This window comes from Palaemon carinicauda, chromosome 31 (genome assembly GCF_036898095.1).
Source record: "Palaemon carinicauda isolate YSFRI2023 chromosome 31, ASM3689809v2, whole genome shotgun sequence".
Classification (NCBI taxonomy): domain Eukaryota; kingdom Metazoa; phylum Arthropoda; class Malacostraca; order Decapoda; family Palaemonidae; genus Palaemon; species Palaemon carinicauda.
The window spans coordinates 12617924-12644186 of record NC_090755.1 but is presented as its reverse complement, the minus strand read 5'-3'; the positions used below and the strand labels follow the sequence as shown (position 1 = coordinate 12644186).

Genomic DNA, 26263 nt, shown 5'->3' with positions numbered 1-26263 from the left:
AAACTCTCCACCTCACCTGGTAGACCCCTGCGGATGACTTTCGCAGGAGTCCAGACATCTTTTCCGCAACTTGTTGCGAAAATCCTCTCTCTGCGAGGAGATGCTGGATAGTCTCCAGGCGTGAAGTCGAAGCGAAGCTACGGCTTTGTGAAAGATGTTGGCGTGTGGTTGTTTGAGTAGCTCGTGTCACAGAGGGAGTTCTCTCGGAGGCTCTGTAAGGAGTTGCAGAAGGTCTGGGTACCATTCCGCGTGATGCCACAGCAGAGCTATGAGAGTCATCAAGAGGTTGACCGATAGTCTGGTCTTGTTGAGTACTCTCCTCATCAGACAGAACGGGGGAAAGGCGTATACAGTACATCGATGTTGTCCCACCGTTGTTGGAAAGCATCTTGCCAGAGAGCCTTGGGGTCCGGGACTGGGGAGCAGTACAGCGGCAGTTTGAAGTTCAACGCTGTCGCGAACAGATCCACAATCGGGGAACCCCACAAAGTCAGGACTTTGTTGGCTACTTGACGATCCAAAGACCACTCGGTACTCACTATCTGAGATGCTCTGCTCAGACTGTCGGCGAGCACATTCCTTTTGCCCGGAATGAAGCGAGCCAAAAGTGGAATCGAGTGGACTTCGGTCCATCTCAGTATCTCTACTGCAAGATGGGATAGCTGTTCTGAAAAGGTACCTCCCTGCTTGTTGATGTAAGCCACTACTGTGGTGTTGTTGCTCATCACCACCACAGAGTGACCCGCCAGGTGCTGTTGGAACTGTTGAAGGGCCAGAAAAACGGCCTTCATTTCTAGCAGATTTATATGGAGGCACTTTTCTGATTCTGACCACAGGCCTGAGGTCCTGTGGTTCAGAACGTGGGCCCCCCACCCTTCTTTTGGGGCGTCCGAAGACAGCATCAAATCCGGGGGGAGGACGAGAAGGTCCACTCTCTTTCGTAGGTTCTCGTCTGCCACCCACCACTGAAGGTCCGTCCGTTCCGCGAGACCCATAGGGATCAAGACGTATGGGGAATCGTGTCCTTGACTCCACCGGGACTCGAGTCGCCATTGCAGGGATCTCATTCTGAGACGACCGTTGGGAACTAGATGGACCAAGGATGAGAGATGGCCGAGGAGACGTAACCATGCTTGAGCTGGGAGCTCTTCTCGTCTGAGGAAAGGTTCTGCAACCCTCCTCAGCCTTGCTATCCTGTCGTCTGATGGGAAGGCTTTGTGGAGATTGGTGTCCAATATCATGCCTAGATATACCAGTCTTTGGGTAGGAAGCAGAGAAGACTTCTCAAGATTTACCATGATCCCTAGATCTTGGCAAAGTTCCAGAAGTTTGTCTCGGTGTCGAAGAAGGGTTGACTCAAGAGTCTGCTAAGATCAGCCAGTCGTCCAGATAACGGAGGAGACGGATACCGATCTTGTGTGCCCACAAAGATATCAGGGTGAACACTCTGGTGAAAACCTGAGGTGCTGTTGAGAGACCGAAGCACAGCACCTTGAACTGGTAGATCTTGTTGTCTAGGCTGAATCTTAAGTACTTCCTTGAAGACGGATGGATTGGGATCTGGAAGTACGCGTCCTTCGGATCCAGTGTGCACATGAAGTCTCGCGGTCTCACTGCGAGTCTGACCGTGTCTGCCGCCTCTATGCTGAACGGGGTTTGCTTGACAAACCTGTTCAGAGCTGAGAGGTCGATGACTGGTCTCCAGCCTCCAGACGCCTTCTTTACAAGAAAGAGTCGACTGTAGAAGCATGGGGACCCATCGACGACCTCTTGGAGAGCGTCCTTCTTTAACATTGGTCTTAACTTCTGCCCAAAGGGCTTGCCCTCTTGCCAATCCCATGGCAAGAGAGCTCAATGACACTGGATTCGCTGTCAGGGGAGGAAGAGATGTTATGAACGGGACGCGATATCCTTGGCTGATCACGGAGATCGTCAAGGAATTGGCCTCGAGTTGCTGCCACCTGTTCGCGCAACTTTGGAGGCATCCCGCCACTGGTGGACATGCAGGGGGACTGCCAATCCTAGCGTTTGCGGCCTCGGCCACTCCCCCTAGGATTTTTGCCTCCCCTGGAGGACTTCTTGCCTTTCCTGTCCTTGACGGGAAAGGGCTGTTTGGACACCGCTGCCTTTGCTGCTACTGCCGGGTTTGTCGTCTTTGCAGGGCGAGGTTGTTGAGGTGCTGGAGGCTTATAGGGCTTTGATGTTAAAGCCCTCTGGAGGAGGGAGTCCTGGTTGGACTTCCTCCACCTCTCAACCGCCTGCTCTACATCTTTCGGCTCAAACAGACTACTCCCCAAAAGGGAGGAATGTCTGAGCTTACTGACCTCGGTGTTTGGGACATTCGAGTTGAATCTTTCAGACACCTTACCACGGCGTTTCAGGATAGTGTTAGCCCACAAGTTTGAGACTTGGTGGGCCAGAAACTCGATGGTACGAGTGCCTGAAAGAAGGAAGGTCTCCAAGGCCTTCCTGGTACTCTCCTTAGACAAGTCTTCGGATCGTATCAGGATGCCAAGAGATCCTAGCCAGATATCCAGCCATGAAGTGGCCTGCATGGCACACTTCGCTACCTTCTCCTGGCAGAGAATCTCCGAGGCCGAGAACGACACTGGCCGGTTGGAGTCTCTCTCGAGAGGGACTCCCCTGGAGAGCTCTTCCACCGAGTGGTGGAGGGGAAGAGCTAAACACGACTCCTCGATGATTTCAAAGTACCTCCTTTGGTGGACACGAGGAGGTGGGAGGAGTTTGTTTCTAGCGCTGGAATGGCTGGAGGAGGCTAGCTCGGAGATCTGGCTCTCGACCTTATCTTTGGCACTCTTGACCCCCTGGGACCAGGGCAAAGCCACGCTGGTTTTAGGGGGCTTTTGAGTACCAAAGACTCGGTCCAGAACCGTGTCCTTGCCCTCTCGAGGAGGAATCTCCGGATCCTAAAATCCGTTAAGGTTCCTCATCCGAGCCAAACTTGCCAAAAGGCATGCTCCGACTCCTGCCGCTCTCCTCCTGATGGACTAGCAGCAAGGTCTCCAGTCCCCAAAGACTCTTCTTGGGGGGACTCGTGGACGTTCTCTGCGGGTTCAGCTGGTTCTGGTCTGATCCTCGAAGAAGATTTCGGAACTGTCTTGGAGTCCTTTGACTCCCTCCTGGGATTCCAACAAAGATGGTGGGGGGCTCTTCTCCGCCTCCACCCAAGGAGACTTCTCGGCGCGAGGTGGGGTTTCTCCCATTGGTGCGATGGGAGAACGCCTCACCTCACGAGAATCCCCTGAGGACGGAAAACCCTCGTCCACGGGGGATGGAGAGAAAGTCTGGGGAGGGGAGGGAGCCTTCCTCGACGGCTTCCGAGGAGCCAGTTTCGCCCTTGGAGAAGTAACCACATCGTCCACTCCTCTCTTCCTCTTCAGGGGGGCCGAGATAGCCGCTGATTTGAGGCCTAGTTCAGAGAAAGCGGGCTTGAAAGCCTGCGCAACCGCCCTGATCAAGGGCCCAAACCAGGGCAGCCGACTAACAGCAGCGCTGTCAGAGACACCCTCTGGAGGGAAGGGGATCGTAAGATCCCTAGGAGTGGAACCTACAACAGGGTCTGCCTGAAAGGAAGAAGTTGTAGAAGAAATGTTTCTGGACCTGTCCGGATATTTTCCTCCCTCCGTCGAGCGCGCTGTCCTGCGCTTACGGGGGAGAAACATGATGAAGATGACCTGACTGCGCGTCGTACTGCAGGATCCCGTGTGGGAACGCGCTGAAGGCCACTGCCTAGCTCGGGGGGCGATTGCTCGCACGCGCGCGCGTGGGCGATGGCGATGGCGAGGGCGCGCGGGTGAGCGATGGCGCCCAGGCGAGGGGGCATGTTGGTGCGTAGGAGAATTCACACGTGGGCGCGTAGGTGCGCGTTCCGGAGACCTCGGATGGAGTGCAGCCAAAGGATCTTGAAGGGCCCGTAAGGGCGAAGCCGTAGGGCGCGTGCGTGCAGGGGGAATATCCCTAGTGCGCGGGTGCGCAGGAGGGCGCTCATCAGGAACAGAAGTTCTGGCAGTGGGCGAGCAGGCGAGGTCCGATGTGAGTCGGCGATCGTGGAGGAGAGCGCTGGCGAGCAGGAGAGGAAGAAGACTTCCCTTTGGAGCCCTGATCCGAAGATCGAGGGCAAGCAGGCGAGCAATGACGAGCAGGCAAGCGTTGACGAGCAGGCAAGCGTTGGCGAGCAGGAGAGCGCTGGCGAGCAGGAGAGCTCTGGCGAGCAGGAGAGCGCTGACGAGCAGGAGACCGAGGGCATCCATGGCGTGCATCAGGCCGAGGGCGCGCAGAAGTCCATTGGCGAGCAGGAGATTGTGGGTGCGTAGTCTCTGGAACTGCAGGACGAACAGGAGATCGTGGGCGTGCAGGAGAGCGCAGGCGAGATGAAACTGCAACAGGCGGGCGCTTGCGCGCAGTAGTGCGCTGGCGAACGTTGGCGCACAGGGGAAACCTGGCGCTTAAGGGACTTACACACAATTTGTGAAAGCCCTTTTGCCCCGAAGGGACCGGTGCCCGTTGGAAAACGGGATGGGTGGGTGCCCACAGCGCGTCAGCAGCCAGGAAAGTTGAGGGCAGGTCAGTAGGTCTGGCAGACGTAGGAGATCGCGAACGATCTGCGGAGAGGTCCAGGTCCAAGGAAGTAGCAGGAACGGTAGCTAAAGGACGAGGTTCCTCTGCAGGGGACTGCGAGGATGAAGATCCAAAGAAGCGCCTCCTAACACCCTTGTGAGGAGAAGGAAGACCTCGGCGACGAAGAGGAAGGCGAGCCTTACGTCGGATACGTCCTCTGGGAGCAGCAGGCAAACCATCGGCAGTCCTCCAAAGAGGAGTCTCTGTCAGGGGGATCACCCGCAGGAGAGACCGGTGGACTTAGTTCCTCCCTCGAAGGATGTTCGGAGGGGGAAGCTAAGCCTTCAGCTACAACAGGAGCAGGGGTTTGAACACTCTCATTGGAAGCGTCTGCCACAAGAGTCTCCACAATAGACAAGAGGGTCAACCTCTGCTACCGCCGGTGACTGTTTGACAGCTGCTCCCAACCTGATCATGTCAAACAGGGCTTCCTTGGAGGGCGAACCCTGAAGCCCCAAGGAAGCCCTAAGTTGCAAAAGATCATCATTATTAACATTAGGAGAAATAATTAAATCCTCCCCCGGGGTAGGAGGAGGAGCTGCCTCGCTATGGGAGACAACTCCCTCTCCCAAACCCCGAGATCGGTCAACAACAGTACGGCCTACGCTACCACTCGACGGCCTCTCGCGAGAAGCCGACCGAGTGGGAGCTTCGGAGGAGGTTTGGGCTACGGAAGAAGAGTCCTTAGGATTTTCCTTCTTCAAAGAAACCTTTGAAGGAGAAATATCCTGCTTGGACTTCTTCTTCCGGCGCCGGGAAAACCTCTTCCACTGGGATGTAGGCCACTCCCTACATTCCATACATACGTTATCACTCTCACACCGTTGACCCCTACAATAAGGGCATAAGGTGTGTGTGGATCTGTTTCGATAGAAGACATGAAGGTCCCACAAGGGCGGTCAGGTAACCCAGGGCACTTCCGCATTGTAGAGGCCAACTTCACAACACTCTAGAAAAGAAAAAGCAAAAGCAATGATTAATGGCTGTCGTGTAGGCGAGGGTGACAGCGGACACGTCCAACTAGCACCCGAGCCGTAAGCAAAGTGAGCTTACAAACAGGTGTGTGAGGGGGGAGGGTAGCTTACTACCCTCCTTAACCCCCCCCCCCTGCTAACTAGCGGTGGGGTTTTAATCCCTCGTTAAATTTTTATGGCTCGTCCTTTCAGCTACGCCGAAAGTAATTACAGGTATTCACTTTAAATAGCGTGGTTTGTATTCCAGTTATGGAACAACTGGAAATTTCTGTACTGTTACTGCAGTTTAGGCCATGATAAAGTACAATACAGTAATGTCTTTTAATGTGGGGAAAAACTTTCTCAATTCCATAAAAATTACACAAACAGTACTTGGTATCATCAAAATACTGTATACACAGTAGTTTATAACATTTGAAGGATGCGTAGGTATGGAACACAGTGATACTGTTGCATACCAATCTTAAGATTTTGGTTTTTCCTCATGGAAATTGGGGAAGTTGCAATCACACCAACATGACTGTACTATACCTTTCTCTTTTATACTCTACAAATTCATATTTGACTTCAACTTCCTAGTAACCAATCAAGATAGTGGGTACACCTGCCCCGTCCAGCCACTCTTTCTCCTGTTGCATGTTACACTACATTAATTCCGCCAATGAAGTTGGAACGAGGTTATGTTTTACCCTTTGTTTATATTTGTTTGTTTATTTGTTTGTGAACAGCTTCCCGGCCATAATTTTAATCGTAGAATAATGCAACATGCAGGGATTAACTGTTATGTAAAAAGCTGGAAATGATTAAATTTTGGAAGGTCAAGGTCACGATCAAGCAAAATGTCCAATTCACGTAATCGGCCATAAGTTTGGACATCGTTGTCACAGAGACTTCAAACTTGGTTCATATTTGAGTGTATGAAAATCCACGCCTATCAATACACGTTAAGGTCAAAGATCAAGGTCGAGCAAAAGGTCAAGAAATACAGTAAGCTGCCATGGTGGATGCCTGCACTCTACTGAGTGCCCCACTAGTATTTTGCTAAAACTGCACTACTCAAACTCTAAAGATGAAATTAGTTTCATACAAATTGGCATCATGGAGTTAAGTTTCTGTTACATCAGCTTACCTTGAAGCATGGTGCAGGAGGAAGCATCATAATCCTTGGTACAGCTCCCAGGCACAGGTTTGTTGGGAGCAACGAACCGTTACGACAGGTACCTTGGACTGCTTTCTGTGCTTGGTAATGGACTCTTAGAAATGAAAGCATCTGAGCGTCTTTTCCTTGGCAGTTCAGAGGAGTGATTCCTTTCCTTGTACTTCAGCATATTGGAGGCGCCACGACCCCTTTTGAAGTTCACGACGCAATGATCACGTACTATAGAGGCCCCTTCCGTTTCGCTCCTCTTGAAATGCTCCCGGACATTGTTCCGGTGGTGATGTTTCCTCCCCCTCATATTCATAAGCCCTAAGAAGAATATCAACACTAATGTACAGTACTGTAGCATATTTTCAGTCAAGTAATAACTAAATAAATATCTAAAAATCACACATTTTCAAACAATTTGTATTTTTCCTAACTACATAAACTCGAGTCCTTTAGTAGGAGAATGTTTTCCTAATAGTTGAAGGGGGGTTGCTGAGTTTCTAACAAGATGGCAGTAGTTACTGCCGAGTGGAGGGTAAGCTACGCCCACCCGACAGGTAGCTCGGCTCTTCATTTTGACCCTAAGCCAAGGACTTGAGGGGTGATTAAGACAGGAAGTTAAACTTAAAGGACTCAGGTTCACATAGGCCTAGTTTGAAAAATAGAAATCGTTTAAAAAAATTGTGTTTTGTTCCTATGAAAACACAAACCATTGTCCTTTATTAGGAAATTTATCCTTATAAAGGGAGGAAGTCCCTATAACAAAGTGGCTGTCTCTGTTTCCCAAGACATGTCAAAGCACTTTGGTTCTGTATACAGTAGGAGCGAAAGTTATGACTCCTGTTAACCTCCTAACAATTTTACATGAATATGAAGCAGGTGTCAGGCTAGGTCTCTACCAGGGACTCAAACACTAGGTCATCCTTGCCCTCTTCTCGGGAGATGGAGGGGAAATATTTCTGAATAACGGAGCGACTGCTGCACGTCAAGGAAGTGAAAGAAAGAAGAGGTGGAGAGGCCGGTTGATCTTACCTATCATACTAGACTTGCATTGTGACCATTATCTTTGACGAGATGTTTAATGTCCCGAGAAGGGGTTAACTTTGTTCCACTATTTGTATAGAGCAACTACCACTGGGTCAAGGGTAACTGTATCTAGGGATTGGTCGGTACATTATCGTAGGTAATGGGCAGGGAAGGTTGTGTTACTCCACCAGACTATTGTCTTCAAGAACTGCACACAACAGTTCTACCCAAGAGCTGGGATATCCAAAGTGTTAGACAGTGTATTAAAATCCAGGATGGTCTCTTAGTCTCCTTATTAGCAGGAAAAGAAATACAACTTTCCCAAAAAGTCAAAGGGAAACAGAGTTATACGATCTTTTATTTCTTCTGCTACTGTAGGAAGATTTGTAGTGTCCTCCCCGAACGTGAAGGCAAGCTCTCTTAGTCCCCTTAATCACTCGTGCAAGGGAGGGATGAAGAAGGACTTGAAGTCGTGAATGGCTGGATTCTCATTCCTGGCCACAAACTCTTGAACCAGGGTGATGTAGAGCTTCTATCCTTCAGAACAAATTGTGACATGGGCAAATTTATGCCATTTTCTACTTGCCTCATCAGGTCTAGGATAGGCTAGTATCGAGAGTACCCTAGAGGTTCCTCACACTCCACAGCATTTGATTCTCGCAAAGATTCCAGACCCCAGACCTAGTTATCACTTACATATAGGTTTCCAATACTGAGCCCTCCTCACTCTGAGATAAGAGTGTACTCGGGTCATTTCTCAAAGTTCTTGGCACGTACCAGACGCTTGACGTCAGCGAAGTGATCCAAGAATATCCCGGTGCTGAAGAGGGACAAGGGCTTGACCAGCCATGCTTGAGCTGGTCTCAAATGAAACTTATAATGGCTATAGAAAGGAGAATTTCCGTATCTTGTACCGGAAAACAATCCCGGGGAGGGGAGGGGAGAGTTTTGACAAAATCATGCAGGTGAATGGCTGATGTTCTCCAAGACTTTGCCTGATCAGTCATCTTGCGTCTTGGTGGCTAATTCCTCTTCCTCTTTGAGGCGGCACATATGAAGGCTTGGCAACAGGCAAGGCCAAAGATGCAGGAAGAAGTGAGATGATAAAGAATGGCGATTGCACTCATTTTGGATCCCTCTGTCAATCCAAGGATGTAATGTAGAGAATAAGTTGGCCAGATGAGGTTACCTGCTTTGAATGAAACCCAAGGATGGTCCATTGTCGCTATCCGGTCATGAAGAGTGAGAGGAATTCGTCAGGAAGACTAGCTGTGGTGCTTAGGAAGTCTCGATTCATAGCAGGGCTTCTTTGTTTATGAAGACCTGCTATGACAGCATAGTGTTGAAAGAAAGTACAGATGCTGTCTGTGACCATTGCCCTATAACTTGAGCATTCCTTTCCCTGAATCATAAGTAGTCTTGGTGATACCCACAGCCTCTAATGTCTTCCAGTGGCCAACCATCAATTTACTAAGCCAATTTACTACCGTTTTCAACTTGGTCTGGTCGTTGACAGTCTCGATAAGACCAGGCATTCAGCATTAGGAAACGAGACTGTTAGACGTATGCTCCCTTTCACTCCTGCTGCTGGAATGTAGTCTACCTAGAAGACTCCAGAAATTCTTTGAAGAAGGAAAAGACAACAGGGCGACATCCAACTTCCTGCTGAATGAACAGGAGCTTGGTTGCAGAGACCGCATACTGACGGGAGCTATGTATAGAAACGACTTCGTGTTGGGAATACTGTAAACCTGGTAAGTACCGTTCCGCGTTCTACTCTGTACATACTGTACTCCAAATTTATATTTCTATGATGAAAACATCATCTTCCAGGAAGCAGTAATAACTCTAGACAGTTATCCTGCGCTTTATTCCCAACACGTCAAAGCCGCCTAAACAAGGCTAAAATCTACTGGGCTCTCTTCTAACAAAATGTTCCCAGCACTACACTATCTCTCATGAAGAATATTGAGTGTCTGGTGATCTGGCGAGTGCGTAGCAGTCCTGAGAAGTCAATTGTCTCTAATTCCTGTCGTATAGAAGCTTTGGAGGGTCTCAGTACGCTGGAAGATTTCCTGTTTTTGACGAGTCTCTGAGCACAGGAAGATTTTGGTAAGTAAACTGGGGAAAAGCAGGTGACAGGTGCTCTTTGACCGAAAAGCCACTGAAGAACAAGTGAGGTGTTCAATTGCAAGGTATCAGAAGGCGAGCTCTCCAAATGCATGGTGCCAGACAGAATGGAGACCTATCTTGCAGTAACAGATCCTGGTAGGGTAGGTCTCACGGAGATGGTTAATGAGGCATCAAGGAAGAGAAGATCCTTATTGTCTTCATGCTAACACTCCTCACAAGAGCAAAGAACTTGGCTATTATACAGGTGAGGAGATCGATCATAGGTTCCACTTATACTACAGCTGACTTTCTTAAGGGCTGCCATCTTACTTATTGAAGATCCTAAGGTAGCCAAAAATCGTGCACGAGAAGAAGGGGGAAGTGGGCGGCGCAATTCATCCGAAACAACGGCGCACATTCTTGGTCCTGTAAGTCTGAGAATTAGTAGCAGGTGCACGACCAAATATACCACATACAAATACATGTCGGGGATGGGTATGTTTAAGGTAACACCTGCACCTCCCTTACATATGCAGGAAGAGTTTGGTCGGATTCGCATCAACTTTGGCAGATTAGTCTTCTTGGATTTCATCATCTTCTTTGAGTCAGAAACAACATTCGAATGTTAGATCAGGGGCATTATATTCACTACGAAACAAAGAATACCATGTACCAATACTTCGTCTCAACGTTGGATAGTTTTTGGTACACTATCCTTCCCGTATGAAACCCACCACAGGTAGCAAGAGAAGTAAGTGCCGATATTTCTTCCTGTTGTGGAATAGTTTTCTTCACGCACCATTTCCCTTTCTCATTCTCCCTTGGTCAATTGTCCAAGAAAAGGAGTAGGGTGGCAGCCTTCTCACTGACCAACAGCGTTCATTCTCGGTTCCATATGAGATCGAGCACAGGTAATAGGAGCGTGAATACCTGTACCGAGACGCCTTCCAAGTGTGAGTTGGTTCTCAGTGCGCGACTCCTAATGACCTGTCTTCCTGGACTTCTTCGATGATGACTTTTCTTGTTCGTATTCTAGAAGTCGCAGTGTGAAGAATTTAACGAAGATGAAGCCGAGGAGGAAGAGGAACTCTATGGTCCCTTTGTATGGGGTTGTGGAAGCTAATGATGATGCTCCCAAGGGAGAAGAGGCCACAAGGGACTCTTCAAAGCACAGGAACACTATCAAGTGATACAACCTTAGCACCTTTCCAAGGTCTGGAAGACAGTGCAGGGATAGAAGAAAGGCAGCAAAATGACAAATTCGTAGGTAATTTGTATTTTTCCTAACTATACAAACCTTAGCTATTTAATATGGGTAATTACTTCGGCGTAGCTGAAATTTGACATGCCATTAGATTTTTAACAAGGGTTTACTACCCCACCGCTAGTTAGCGGGGGGGGGGGGGGGGGGGGGAAGAGCTAAAACCCCCCCCCCACACACACACACACACACCTGTGAATACTTCACTTTGCTTAGAGGTAGGACTTCACGGGGGACAGGGCTGGCAGGCAAGTTTGATTAAATAGCTAAGGTTTGTATAGTTAGGAAAAATACAAATTACCTACGAATTTATCATTTGTTCCGTAACTGAAATACAAACCACGCTATTTAATATGGGTGACTCACCCCTTGGGAAGGGTGGTAAGTCACGACCATTACTGGCTTTGGCTTTGCCCGGGGACTCAATATTTGAGTGTGTAAGTACTCAATAATAAGGAGTCCCTGCACCTCGCTAGCGTCTTGCTGTGCAAGTGCTGCGACCTACATAAGCTGTGTGTGAAGGTATGCAGTGTGACACGTCCTAGGAAGTTGACCTGGAGTTCTTTAGATGGAACTCAAGGCTAGGACTCTCCCAATACCACCTCGCCAGGGTATGGGGACGTGACAGTATTAACCTTAATATTAGGAACACAAGGATGCATGGTTTACCTGCAGTGGTTTGAGGTCAGCTGTGCAGAGAACCCAAGATGCTGCTTTCTCCAAGGGAGGAGAGGATGAAGAAAACAATAAGGGCTAGACAAACCTTTTCATTCATGCAGACTAAGACCGGGTAACAATGCCCTCAACCCTCTGCTACCTGTCCAATAAGGAGCCTGAGGTTTAGACCAGCTGTTGTGCAGCCACCACAGGGCCGATAGAGAACGTATCGAGTCTCCTGTGTGTCACGTCTTCCAGGTAGTGGGCTGTGAAGGTCGTCCGACGCTTCCACACCCCAGCTTGCAGGACCTGCGTCACTGAATAGTATTTCTTGAAAGCTAGGGACGTAGCTACGCCCCTAACATCATGTGCTCTAGGGCGACGTGACGGAGAAGGGTCAGGATTCAAGGATAGATGTATCACCTTGCGAATCCAGGCCGAGATGGTATTCTTGGTGATCCTCCTCTTCGTTCTCCCGGTGCTCACGAACAAGGCTTGCACCTGGGGACGAACTGCAGCCGTTCTCTTGAGATACAGCCTCAGACTCCTTACTGGGCACAGTAGGAGATGGTCTTGGTCATCTGTTACAGAACGAAGACTCGAAAACTGGAAAGAGTCGAACCGAGGGTCCAGCACTCCTGGATTCTGAGTCTTGGCAACAAACTCAGGGATGAACCTGAACGTTACCTCCCCCCATCCCTTTGAATGGGCGATGTCATATGAGAGACCATGAAGTTCGCTGACTCGCTTGGCCGAGGCCAAATCTAGCAGGAACACCGTCTTCCAAGTAAGGTGGCGATCAGAAGCCTGGCGTAATGGTTCGTAGGGAGTTCATAACTCCTTATGAGTAAGTAAAGTTCCAGCGAGGAAGAAATGTCCACTCCTTTGAGCCTGAAGGCTAGACTTGAGGCTGAGCGATAGCCTTTCACCGCCGAGACTGAAAGGCGCATTTCTTCCCGCAAATACACCAAGAACTCCGCTATTGCTGGAATAGTGGCATCGAGTGGAGAGATACCCCTTCCACGACACCAACCACAAAAGACTCGCCACTTCGCCTGGTAGACCCCTGCGGATGACCTACGCAGGTGTCCAGACATCCTGTTCGCAACTTGTTGCAAAAATCCTCTCTCAGTGAGGAGATGCTGGATAGTCTCCAGGCGTGAAGTCGAAGCGAAGCTACGGCTTTGTGAAAGATGTTGGCGTATGGTTGTTTGAGTACAGTGAACCCTCGCTACTTCGCGGTTCGACCATCGCGGATTCACCACTTCGCGGATTTTTTCCATAACCCATATATATACAGTAATATATATATATATATATATATATATATATATATATATATATATATATATATATATGTATGCATGTATTTATGTATATATGTAGGTATGTATGTGTATACATATAAATATATATATATATATACACACACACACACATATATATATATATATATATATATATATATATATATATATATATATATATATATATATATATATATATATATATATATATATATCTAAAGTAGGAAGATGTGATGTAGTTCTAAGGGAAAAGTATGGGAAATATGTCTGGGTAATAAGCAAAGCTCTACCTCCAGTTTGTTTCTAGGCCTACATTATGATCAGAGATAAATGTAAACAAAACATTGGTTGCCATTTTTTATCGTGCTTTTTAGCATGTTTAGGAAATGCATGATATAAAATCACCTTTAATATTTGTGCCTGTTTTAGTTTAGGGTACTGTAGTACATGCATTAAGTGTTCTGTACATTAAAGGGTAGTTTGTTAACAGTACTACGTACAAGGGAAGGTTTTAAAAGTCTGAATATACATGTTGAATAAATAGGTAAATATGGTGTCACTACTTCGCGGATTTTCACCTATCGCGGCCGCGACTGGAACCTATCTACCGCGATAAACGAGGGTTCACTGTAGCTCGTGTCGTGGAGGGAGTTCTCTCGGAAGCTCCGTGAGGAGTTGCATAAGATCCGGAAACCATTCTGCGTGTTGCCATAGCAGAGCTATCAGGGTCATCGACAGATTGACCGATGTTCTGGTCTTGTTGAGCACTCTCCTCATCAGACAGAAGGGGGGAAAGGCGTAGACATCGATGTTGTCCTACCGTTGTTGGAAGGTATCTTGCCAGAGAGCCTTGGGATCCGGGACTGGGGAGCAGTACAGCGGAAGTTTGAAGTTCAGCGCTATAGCGGACAGATCCACAGTCGGGGAACCCCACAAAGTCAGGAATCAGTTGGCTACTTGACGATCCAAAGACCATTCGGTACTCACTATCTGCGTCGCTCTGCTCAGACTGTCGGCGAGCACATTCCTCTTGCCTGGAATGAAGCAAGCCGAAAGTGTGATCGAGTGGACTTCGGTCCATCTCAGTATCTCTACTGCAAGATGAGACAGCTGTTCTGAAAAGGTACCCCCCTGCTTGTTGATATAAGCCACTACTGTTCTGTTGTCGCTCATCACCACCACAGAGTGGCCCGCCAGGACTTGGTGGAACTGTTGAAGAGCCAGAAATACGGCCTTCATTTCTAGCAGGTTTATATGGAGGTACTTTTCTGATTCTGACCACAGGCCTGAGGTCCTGTGGTTCAGAACGTGGGCCCCCCACCCTTTCCTTGACGCGTCCGAAAACAATATCAAATCTGGGGGGAGGACGAGACGATCCACTCCCTTCCGTAGGTTCTCGTCTGCCACCCACCACTGAAGGCTCGTCTGTTCCGCAGAACCCATGGGGATCATAGTGTCCGGGGAATCGTGACCTTGATTCCACCGAGACTTTAGTCGCCACTGGAGAGATCTCATTCTGAGGCGACCATTGGGAACTAGACGGGCCAGGGATGAGAGGTGGCCGAGGAGACGTAACCACGCTTGAGCTGGGAGCTCTTCTCGTCTGAGGAAAGGCCTCACGACCTTCCTCAGCCTTGCTATCCTGTCGTCTGATGGGAAGTCTTTGTGGAGACTGGTGTCTATGACCATGCCTAGGTATACCAGTTTCTGAGTGGGCAGCAGGGAGGACTTCTCGAGATTTACCATGATCCCTAGATCTTGGCAAAGTTCCAGAAGTTTGTCTCGGTGATGAAGAGGGGTTGTCTCCGAGTCTGCTAGGATCAGCCAGTCGTCCAGGTAACGAAGGAGACGGATACCGATCCTGTGAGCCCATGATGAAATCAGGGTGAACACTCTGGCGAACACTTATGGTGCTGTGGAGAGACCGAAGCACAGCACCTTGAACTGGTAGATCTTGTTGCCTAGGCAAAATCTTAAGTACTTCCTTGAAGACGGATGGACTGAGATCTGGCAGTACGCGTCCTTCAGGTCCAGTGTGCACATGAAGTCTTGTGGTCTCACCGCAAGTCTGACCGTGTCCGCTGTCTCCATGCTGAACGGAGTTTGCTTGACAAACTTGTTCAGAGCTGAGAAGTCGATGACAGGTCTCCAGCCTCCAGACGCCTTCTTTACAAGAAAGAGTCGACTGTAGAAGCCTGGGGACCAGTCGACTACCTCTTGGAGAGCGTCCTTCTTCAACATGGTCTCAACTTCTGTCCGAAGGGCTTGCCCTCTTACCGATCCCATGGTAAGGGAGCTCAACGACACTGGATTCGCTGTCAAGGGAGGTAGAGATGTTGTGAACGGGACGCGATATCCCTGACCAATCACGGAGATTGTCCAGGGATTTGCCCCGAGTTGCTGCCACCTTGTTGCGCAACTCTGTAGGCATCCCCCCACTGGTGGACATGCAGGGGGACTGCCAATCCTAGCGTTTGTAGCCTCGGCCGCTCCCTCTAGGATTTTTTCCTTCCCTGGAGGACTTTTTGCCCCACTTGCCCTTGGCAGGAAAGGGCTTAGACACCTTTGTCTTTGCTGCTGTTGTCTTCTTCGCATTCTCGGCAGGATGGGGCTGTTGGGTAGCTGGAGGTTTGTAGGGCCTCGATGTTAGGGCCCTATAGAGAAGGGAATCCTGGTTGGATTTCCTCCACCTCTCAGCGGCCTGCTCCACGTCCTTAGGCTCAAACAGATTCTTACAGAGGACGGAAGAATGTCTGAGCCTGCTCATGTCGGTACTGGGGACCCTTTGATGGAATCCTTCAGCCACTGCGTCCCGTCGTTTCAGGATCGTGTTAGCCCACAAGCTCGAGACTTGGTGGGCTAGAAACTCGATGGTCCGTGTGCCTGAGAGCAAAAAGGTCTCCAATGCCCTCCTGGTGCTTTCCTTGGACAAGTCCTCAGACCGCACCAGGATGCCCAAAAACCCTAGCCAGATATCCAGCCACGAGGTTGCCTGCATGGCACACTTCGCAACCTTCTCCTGGCTTAAGATCTCTGTTGCCGAATACGACACGTGCCGGTTGGAGAGTCTCTCTAGAGGGACTCCCCCAGTAAGCTCTTTCAGAGAATGGTGCAAAGGAATAGCTAAACAAGTCTCCTCCAAGACCTCAAAGTACCTCCTCTGATGGACTCGAGGAGGAGGGAGGAGCTTGTTACCGGTGCTGGACTTGCTGGAGGAGGCAAGCTCAGAGAGCTGGCCTTCGACCTTGTCTCTGGCACTCTTCACCCCCTGTGACCAGGGCAAAGCTGCACTGGGCCTAGAAGGCTTCTGGGTACCGTAGACTCGGTCCAAGACCGTGTCCTTGCCCTCACAAGGGGGGGATCTCTGGGTCCGGAAACCCGTTGAGATTTCTCATGAGGGTCAGAACTTGCTAGAACGCATGTTCTGACTCTTGAAGCTCTCCTCCCGAAGGTCTAGCAGCAAAGTCTCCTGACCCCAGAGGCTCTTCCTGGGGGGATTCGTGGACTTTCTCCGAGGGTCTGGCTGGCTCCTGTCTGATCCTTGCCGAAGACTTAGGCAAAGTCTTCGAGTCCTTCGGCTCTCTCCTGGGAGGGATACAGGACTCTAGTAACGATGGTGGAAGGCTCTTCTCAACCCCAATGCGGGAAGACTTCTCGGGGGGAGGCGGAGTTTCCCCAATTGGTGCGATGGGGGAAAGACCCGCCTCACCCAAATCCCCAGAGGACGGAAAATCCTCGTCCGCAGGGGAAGGAGAGAAAGTCTTAGGGGGAGAGGGAGCCTTTCGCAAGGACTTCCAAGGAGACAGTTTAGCCCTAGGAAAAGTCACCACGGAGAGAACTCCTCTCTTCCTCTTCAGGGGAGAAGAAGCCGCCACTGCTTTGTGACCTAGTTCAGAGAATACAGGCTTATAAGCCTGTACGAGAGCTCTGACAATAGTCCCAAACCAGGGCCGCTGGCTGAGAGTTGCGGTGTCAGACACGCCCTGTGGAGGGAAGGGGATCGTTCGATCCCTAGGAGGAGTAACTACACGAGGGTCCGCCTGAATAGATGCTGAAAAGGAAAAGGAGTCCTTGGACCTGTCCGGAAACCTCCCCTCCTCCGACGAGCGCGTTGTTCTGCGCTTGCGGGGAGGGGAACGAGAAGACGATGACCTGGCCGTCTGATGCCCCGAGGTTTCGTGTGTTGGATCGCGCTGGTGGTCGCGCGATGGGTCCTGCCCTGGGTCGCGCGCGGGAGAATGTTCGCGCAAGTACGCGCGCGCGTGGGCGAGCGATGGTGTGCAGGTGATGGAGCGCGGGTTTGCGCAGGGGGCTGGGTGAGCGGGCGCGCAGGAACCTGCTGAAGGGCCCGTGAGGGCGAAACTATTGCGCACGCGGAGGAGAAATATCTCTAGCGCGTGGTCGTGGGGCGCGTGGATCTGGATGAAGCAGAGGGCGAAGGCGCGTTTGCGCAACCTCGTAGGCGCGCGATGGAGACTGCGCATGCTGGTGCGTAGGTGAGCGCTGGCGAGCAGGAAGAACAGGAACTGCGCTCTGATCCAGAGATCGTGGGCGCACGTGGCGCGCATCAGGATGCGGGCGCACAGGAGTGCGCTGTTGGGCTGGAGAGCGCTGAAGTCCCTGTGAGCGCCTGTGGGCTAACTTAGGAGACTCCAGGGCTGTGCGCTGATGCGCAGATGTGCACTGGCGCGCCGGTGAGCGCTTGCGCGCTATATTAGGAACTTCTGCAACTGCGCTGAGGCACTGGAGCGCGCTGAAGGTCTGGAGAGCGCCTGTGCGCTAACTCAGGGACCTCCATAGAGCGCTTGCGCGCTGTAACAGGAACAGATGGCAGAGGTGTGCGCTTGTGCGCAGGCGAGCTATTGCGGGAACTGCAGGTGTGCGCTGGAGCGCAGGTGGTCGTGGGCGCACAGGGGAACCCTGGCGCGTAGACACAGGATCCACAGCAGGAGCGCGCAAAGTTGTGTCTCAGTCCCTTAAGCGCCAGGTAACCCCTTCGCGCCATCAACCTGTTGCAGTTGTTCCTGACTTAGCACCCCAGCGCCCGCGGAACAATTGCAACAGGTTGATGGCGCGAAGTGGTTACCTGGCGCTTAAGGGACTGAGACACAACTTTGCGTTCAGTTCCTTGTGCCACGAAGGGATCGTTGCCTGTGTCATAACAGGGTGTGTAGGCACCCACAGCGCATCAGCAGCCTGGAAAGGCGATGGCAGGTCAGCAGGTCTGGAGGGCGAAAGGTCACAGTTTTCTGAGTAAGGACGACCTTCCACCGAAGGAGATCGCGTACGATCTCTGGAGAGGTCCAAGGTGGTAGCTGGCAGGATCGGCGAACGACGAGGCTCCTCAGGGGAGGACTGCGGGGATGACGAGACGAAGAGGCGCCTCCTCATTCCCTTCTGAGGAGAAGGAAGGCCTCTACGGCGAAGGGGAGGACGAGCCTTCCGCCTTATATGCCCTCTAGGGGCCGTGGGATCAGCAAGCTGACCATCAGCAGGCCTCCGAAGAGGAGTCTCTGTGAGTGAACTCCCGCGAGGGGGAGAATCACCGGCAGGAGAGACCGCAGGACTTAGTTCCTCCCTCGAAGGATGTTCGGAGGGAGAAACTAAGCCTTCAGCTACCGCAGCAACAACAGGATCAGGGGCTTGAGATGACACATCAGAGGCCTCCGTCACAACAACGTTGACGATAGACAGAGGATCTCTCTCTGCTACCGTCGGCGATTGTTTGACAGCCGCTCCTAATTTGATCATGTCAAACAGGGCTTCCTTGGAGCCCCAAGGAAGTGCAAAACTGTAATAAATCATTATCATTCACAGTCAGAGAAATATCCTCCTCCGGGGGAGGAGGGGGAGCTGCCTCGCTAAGGGAGGCAACGCCCTCTCCCGCACCCCAGGATCGGTCATCAGAACTACGGCCTATGCAACCACTCGACGGCTTCTCGGGAGAAACCGATCGAGTGGGAGCTTAGGAGGAGGTTTGGGCTACGGAAGAAGAGTCCTTGGGATGTTCTCTCTTCAAAGAAACCTTTGAAGGAGAAATATCCCGTTTGGACTTATTCTTCCGGCGCCGGGCAAACCTCTCCCACTGGGAGGTAGACCACTCCCTACACACGTTACCACTATCACACCGTTGGCCCCTACAATGAGGACACAAGGTGTGGGGATCTGTGTCGACCGCCGACATAAACGTGCCACAAGGGCGGTCAGGTAACCCAGGACACTTAAGCATGAGGGCAGAGGCCAACTTCACAACACTCTGGAAAAAGGAAAAGCAAAAACAGATTAATGGCTGACAAAAAGAGAGGGTGAAAGCGGACACATCCGTCTGCCACTCGAGCCAAAAGCAAAGTGAAGTATTCACAGGAGTGTGTGAGGGGCGGGGGGCGGTAGCAAGCTACCCCTCCCTGCCCCTCGCTAACTAGCGGTGGGGTAGTAAACCCTCGTTAAAAATCTAATGGCTCGTCATTTCAGTTACGCCGAAGTAATTACCCATATTAAATAGCGTGGTTTGTATTTCAGTTACGGAACAAACCTCTTTCCTACAACGCAACAATATGTACAAGTCTAGAAGCTTTGCATCTTGCATCTACCTATCATGCGAAAGTGTGCCCGCAAACTTATTTTTCGGAGCGTGCAGTTAGGAACCCGGAACCAGGGAACATGACAGCATATTCTTATTCATCATATATCTCGGTATCTGAATGGCGTTCAGATAGAATTATAAAGCTTTACCATGAAAAGCACCGTAGTGGGAAAATTCACGACACCTCTTTGACTTACATACCATGGATATACATATGTGCTCTGGACCCTATTGGCAATAAAATCTATAAGTATATATACATGCTGTTAGTATTAGGAGCCTTTGTATAACAGAAAGGATCTCCCTCATGCATAGGACACCATGTATCCTTGCCTATGAGCTGTGTCTTTACCTAACTGCTATATTGTTAGCGATAGAGTTGAAAATAAGGGAGTTATGAGGGATGACCGTCAATATACATACTCTCCATTACATATATATATATATATATATATATATATATACATATATATATATATATATATATATATATATATATATATATATATATATATATATATATATATATATATATATATATATATATATATAGTATATATATATATAAATATGATATTTTGATTATAAAATAAATTTTTGAATATACTTACCCGGTGAATATATAATAGCTGACGTCTCCGACGGCTCGACAGATTCCAAAAACTCGCGAGCGATCGCCATGAAGGTAGCGGGTGTGCCCACCAGCGCCGACTATCGGCCAGATACCGCATATACATGTAAACAGCCTCAGTTCTTCTCATTCCGCTGGGTCTCTATCGGGGAGGAAGGGAGGGCCTATAATTTATATATTCACCGGGTAAGTATATTCAAAAATTTATTTTATAATCAAAATATCATTTTTAAATATTAAACTTAGCCGGTGAATATATAATAGCTGATTCACACCCATGGTGGTGGGTAGAGACCAGTATTAATACAATATAGGCGTATATGCTTAGAGTTTTTGACAGTTATATCATAACAAAACCCAAATAAATATAGGTACCTGGTAAGGAAGCTGACTCTGACGATTACTCTGCCTTGTTAGTCCGCTTTCCTCACGAAGCCCAGCCATCCTCTTAGGATGCTGAAAGACTCCCAGGAGCTGAAGTATCCAGGGCAACAACCCATACAACAGGACCTCATCAAAACCCTTAATCTGGGCGCTCTCAAGAAATGACATTTGACCACCCGCCAAATCAAAAAGGATGCGAAAGGCTTCTTAGCCTTCCGTACAACCCAATTAAAAACATTTCAAGAGAAGATTAAAAGGATATTGGAATTAAGGGAATGTAGTGGTAGAACCCTCACCCACTACTGCACTCGCTGCAACGAAGGGACCCAGTGTGTAGCAGTCCTCATAAAGAGTCTGGACGTCTTTTAAGTAAAATGAAGCGAACACCGACTTGCTACTCCAAAAGGTCGCGTCCATAATACTTCGTAGAGATCTGTTTTGCTTAAAGGCCACGGAAGTTGCTATAGCTCTTACTTCGTGCGTCTTGACCTTAAGCAAGCAACGATCTTTTTTACTCAAATGAGAATGAGCCTCTCGGATTAAAATCTAATAAAATACGATAAAGCATTTTTAGACATAGGCAATGATGGCTTCTTAACTGAGCACCACAAGGCCTCAGATCCACCTCGTAAGGATTTTGTACGAGCTAAATAAAACTTAAGAGCTCTGACTGGACACAGTGCTCTTTCAAGCTCGTTGCCTACGATCTCTGACAGGCAAGGTATATCAAACGACTTAGGCCAAGGACGAGAAGGCAGTTCATTTTTGGCCAAGAAACCAAGCTGAAGTGAACATGTGGCTTTATCTGTAGAAAAGCCGATGTTCCTACTGAAGTCATGGATCTCACTGACCCTTTTAGCCGAAGCCAAGCACACTAAGAAAAGCGTCTTGAGGGTGAGATCCTTCAGGGAGGCTGAATGTAATGGCTCAAACCTGTCGTACATTAGGAACCTTAGGACCACGTCTAAGTTCCATCCAGGAGTTGCCATACGACGCTCCTTAGAGGTCTCAAAGGACTTAAGGAGATCTTGGAGATCTTTATTATTGGACAGATCTAAGCCTCTATGTCTGAACACAGACGCCAACATGCTCCTGTAGCCCTTAATAGTGGGCGCTGAGAGGGAGCGAACATTTCTCAGATGTAGGAGAAAGTCTGCAATTTGGGCTACAGAGGTACTGGAAGAGGAAATGGAGGATGACTTGCACCAGTCTCTAAAGACTTCCCACTTCGACTGGTAGACCTTGATGGTAGATGCTCTCCTAGCTCTCGCAATCGCTCTGGCTGCCTCCTTCGAAAATCCTCGAGCTCTTGAGAGTCTTTCGATAGTCTGAAGGCAGTCAGACAAAGCGCGGGGAGGCTTTGATGAAGACTCCTTACTTGGGGCTGCCGTAAGAGATCCATCCTTAAAGGTAGACTCCTTGGAACGTCTACCAGCCATTAAAGTACCTCTGTGAACCACTCTCTCGCGGGCCAGAGTGGAGCAACCAATGTCAACCTGGTCCCTTCGTGAGAGGTGAACTTCTGCAGCACCTTGTCTAGGATCTTGAAAGGTGGAAAGGCATAAACGTCCAGGTGAGACCAGTCCAGCAGGAAAGCGTCTATGTGGGCTGCCTCTGGATCTGGAACTGGAAAGCAGTAAGTCGAGAGCCTCTTTGTCAGAGAGAGTCGCAAAAAGATCTATGGTGGGTTGACCCCATGTCATCCATAGCTTCTCGCACACAGTCTTATGCAACGTCCACTCCATGGAGATGACTTGTCCTCTTCTGCTGAGGCCGTCCGCCAAGACATTCATTTTCCTTGCACAAATCTCGCCAAAGGAGAGATGTTACATGCCTTAAATGGAGTTCCTTCTGATCCGTGGATCAAAGACCCGAGCCTTCCAGACTGTCCAGTGGAGCTCCCTAACCCAAATCCGATGCATCTGAAAACAACACATGGTTTGGGTTCTTGATCGCAAGAGAAAGACCTTCTCGAAGTCTGATGTTGCTGTCCCACCAAGTCAGACATGTCTAGACTGAGTTGGAGATTGGGCAAGAGATACTCACTAAGCCCTTTTCCTTGTTCCAATGGTTTAGGTGAAATTGGAAAGGGCATAGGTTGAGTCTCCCCAGAGAGATAAACTACTCCAGCGATGAAAGAGTTCCCACAAGGCTAGTTCAAACTCTTACAGAGCAACTGTTTTTCTCTTGCAAGTGAAGGACTTTTAACAGAGCTTGTTCCATTCTTGCGGGAGACGAAAAGGCTCGAAAAATCAGACACTGTATCTCCATTCCCAAATAAAGAATAGTCTGGGATGGGGTACTGTAAGTTACGACTTCTCTACGTTCACTATGAGACCTAGCTCCTTGGTTAGGTCTAATGTCCATTAGAGGCTCTCCAGACAGCGATATAATGACGACGCCCTGATTAGCCAGTCGTCAAAATAAAGGGAGGCTCTGAATCCTCAAAAAATGTAGAAAGCTTGCTACATTTTGCAAGGGCCTTGTAAAAACAAGAGGAGCAGGAATGAGGTCGGAGTACAGTGCTTGACATTGGTACATTACTTTCCCGTCCACAAACCTCAGATGTAGTTGAAAGTTTGGATGAATCGGGATGTGGAAGTATGCATCCTGAAGGTCGAGAGAGACCATCCAGTCGCCTTCCCTTAATGCTGCCAAGACAGATTTGGTAGTCTTCATCGTGAAGTTTGTCTTGACAATGAACACATTGAGCGCACTTACATCTTAAGTACTCCTGCAGTGAACGTGGCTGCCAGATCATTGGAGCCATCCCTGATAGCCTTGTTCCTGCAGAGAACGTGGCTGCCAGATATTGGAGCCATCCCTGATAGCCTTGTTCATGCATGACATAATTGTACAGCAAAACTTCAAACGCTCGAAAAACTCCTAACAGGAGATGGTCTAGCTCTGAAGCAGACCATAAAATCTTGGAGCGTCTCATGGCCAGGCGACGGGAGAGTCTATGAGGCTTGAGAAGTCTCCCTGGGCAGAGGCAGGAACTCCCAAGCCGAGAACTTCTCCCGTGTCATACCAGACGCTCGCTCTATAAGCCAGTTTAAAAGGAGGGAAAGCAAAGGCTGTCTCCCCCAAAACTCCTCCTGGTGATCAACCAGTCGCCTAGCAAACGTAAAGCTCTCTTAGAAGAGCGAGAGAGCACTAGCTTAGACAACAACGGCTTCGAAGTAGCTAGGCCTAGTGTAAACTCTGACGAAGGCGAACGAGGAGCAGCAGTTACAAAATGGTCCGGACAAAGATCCTTAAAAATCAGCATGATTTTTTTAAAGTCCATAGAGGGCTGAGCAGTTTAGGCTCCTCTCCGTCTGACAAAGTCCCCAAAGGAATATCAGTAGGAGGGGGATCAGCAACTTCCTCATCTGAAGGAACCTCGTCCGACAATTGCCGAGTCTCATGAAAAGGAGAGACCTGCCGCGGTGGCAATGCTTGACAAGCAAAGTCCACACGCAAAGGAGCAGCAGTAGCAGTCAAGGAAGCGACGTCATGTCGCTGCTGAAAGGACTGACCAGCAACAACAACAGGAGTTGATGGACGCTCGACGTCAAGTCGAGACTGCCTTGACTGCCTAGACTGAGCAGTCAAAACAACCCTTGACTGCGGTGCTTGACGCTCAACGTCAAAACAAGGCAACTGAGCTGGTTGGCGAACGTCCTGAACGTCAACACGAGACTGCGGCAGCGGCTGAACGTCAACACGAGGCTGCGGCAGCGGCTGAAAGTCAACACGGGACTGCAGCGAGTGAGGATCCAAGTCACGTGACTGACGTGACTAACTACCGACATCACGTTTCAGAACGTCAAAAGGACGAGAAAATGCTCGTTTGGGCGGCTGACGGCCAGAGTCTCGTTTAGCGTAACGGCGACTCGAAAGCGAAGGTTCATCGTGAACCTGCTCAACGTCATACTTCTCCATAAGGGAGGCAAGCTTAGTCTGCATGTCCTGCAGGACAACCCATTTAGGATCAACGGGAGTCGGAACGGGCCGAGACGACGGTAACGTCTGTGTTGGCAAAACATTGCCTTTACCGCGACCCTCGGACCCCGTGTTACGCTTGCGTTTAATAGGCGAACCGTCTTCCGACGACTGCAAAGGGTCAGAGCTGTCCCCATGGCTACAGCCAGGACGCTGGACCTGTCCTGAAGGGACTGACTTCCGCTTTAAGGGTCTAGAAACTTTGCTCACAGGTTTCTTTCGCGAGAAGCCTTCGGATGATGAGGAGAAAACAGCCTCGCTCGTCTTATGGTAGGGGCGATCTTGACGAGACACGCCCGATACCACAGAGGGAACGTCTGTTCGTTGGTTAAAGCCTCTCGTCCCCTTAAGTCCTACGACATTACTTCTCCCTGGAGCAGGGGAGCCTGAAAGAGGTCTCGGACTAGGTGAACGACAAGCACGAACAGACGAACCCTCGGTCGCAACACTAAAAACACTTTGCGCACTTATCACTTTATCACTACGATTTTCTGTTTTTTGCACTTACTTCACTGATATCGTATTTTTCAATAATTTCACATTAGGCATGAATAAAACTGATTTCTACCTGAAGCACGCAATTCTCCCTTACATCAAAAGGTGATAATTGCGAAATGAGTCGTATAATGTAAGCACATTAGTACATGCAAAAATCAGTAAACATATATATCGAATAAAACGGAAATATATAAAGTTAAAAAGGATCAGTGACTGGGGAGGAGACTAAACACTAGTTCATTAAAGACTACGTTTTCAATCTCTCACCGTACAGTGCCTTGGGACGAGAATAAAAACTAAAAACGTTTTATCCTTTCTCCCCGTACAGAGACTTGGGACGAGAGTAAAAAAAACTGAATCGAGAACAACGTTACTCGCTCCCAAACTCCTTACTTGGGACGAGAATAAAGATCGGATCGTTCTCTCTTCCTCTCTCTCTCTCTCTCTCTCTCTCTTGTCACACACAAGAGAAAAGCCCGAAAAGCCCACTCACCCTTCGTCAATAAACAGGTTATTTGACCAAAGGAAAAAACTGAAAGGACTAAGAAATTGAAAATTAACAAGTTCCTTTAAATTAGTATTTAAAACACTTCAGTTTGAAAGAAGAATGAACAAAAACGTCAAAATCGATTTACTCTTTCTGCAAAGTGAAACCGTGATTCCCTCTTTCTCTATTGTAACGATAGAGCGCAAACTGCGTAGCATAAATAAAACCAAATGTTAGTTCATCTTTGAAAAAACAGCACGAAGACTATTCAAAGAATATCTTCTTAAAATATTTTCTAAAAAATATTCATTTCATAACTCTTACAGAGCAAATGATTTAAACTTAACGAAAATAAAAGTTGAATGGGCTCAACGTTGTTTAACTTCGGTTTCCAAGTTAGGACCGCCTACAGCTCGGAGGTAAAGGCCGCATATAAACAAAACATAAAATTTATCTTGATGTTTAGTATAAATGGAAAGCTAATCAAAGAGGCCTAATAAAGGCGGGTGAGATATAAAATATATAGAGGAAAATCTATAATTATCAACAATAATTTTTAACGTGATAAAAT

The 26263-nt window shown here is 49.0% G+C and overlaps 1 protein-coding gene across 4 annotated transcripts in view; it reads right to left on the bottom strand.

The window, feature by feature from the left end:
• LOC137624298 (tRNA (cytosine(38)-C(5))-methyltransferase-like) overlaps positions 1–26263 on the bottom strand; it is a 61632-nt gene that overhangs the window by 25732 nt on the left and 9637 nt on the right. For 2 of the 4 annotated variants that reach the window (XM_068354872.1, XM_068354873.1), the window contains exon 2: positions 6742–7080. The exons of the other annotated variants lie outside the window; for them this stretch is intronic. The gene's annotated coding sequence lies outside the window, so the exon portion shown is untranslated. The remainder of the gene's footprint in view (positions 1–6741; positions 7081–26263) is intronic. 4 annotated transcript variants of the gene reach the window in all.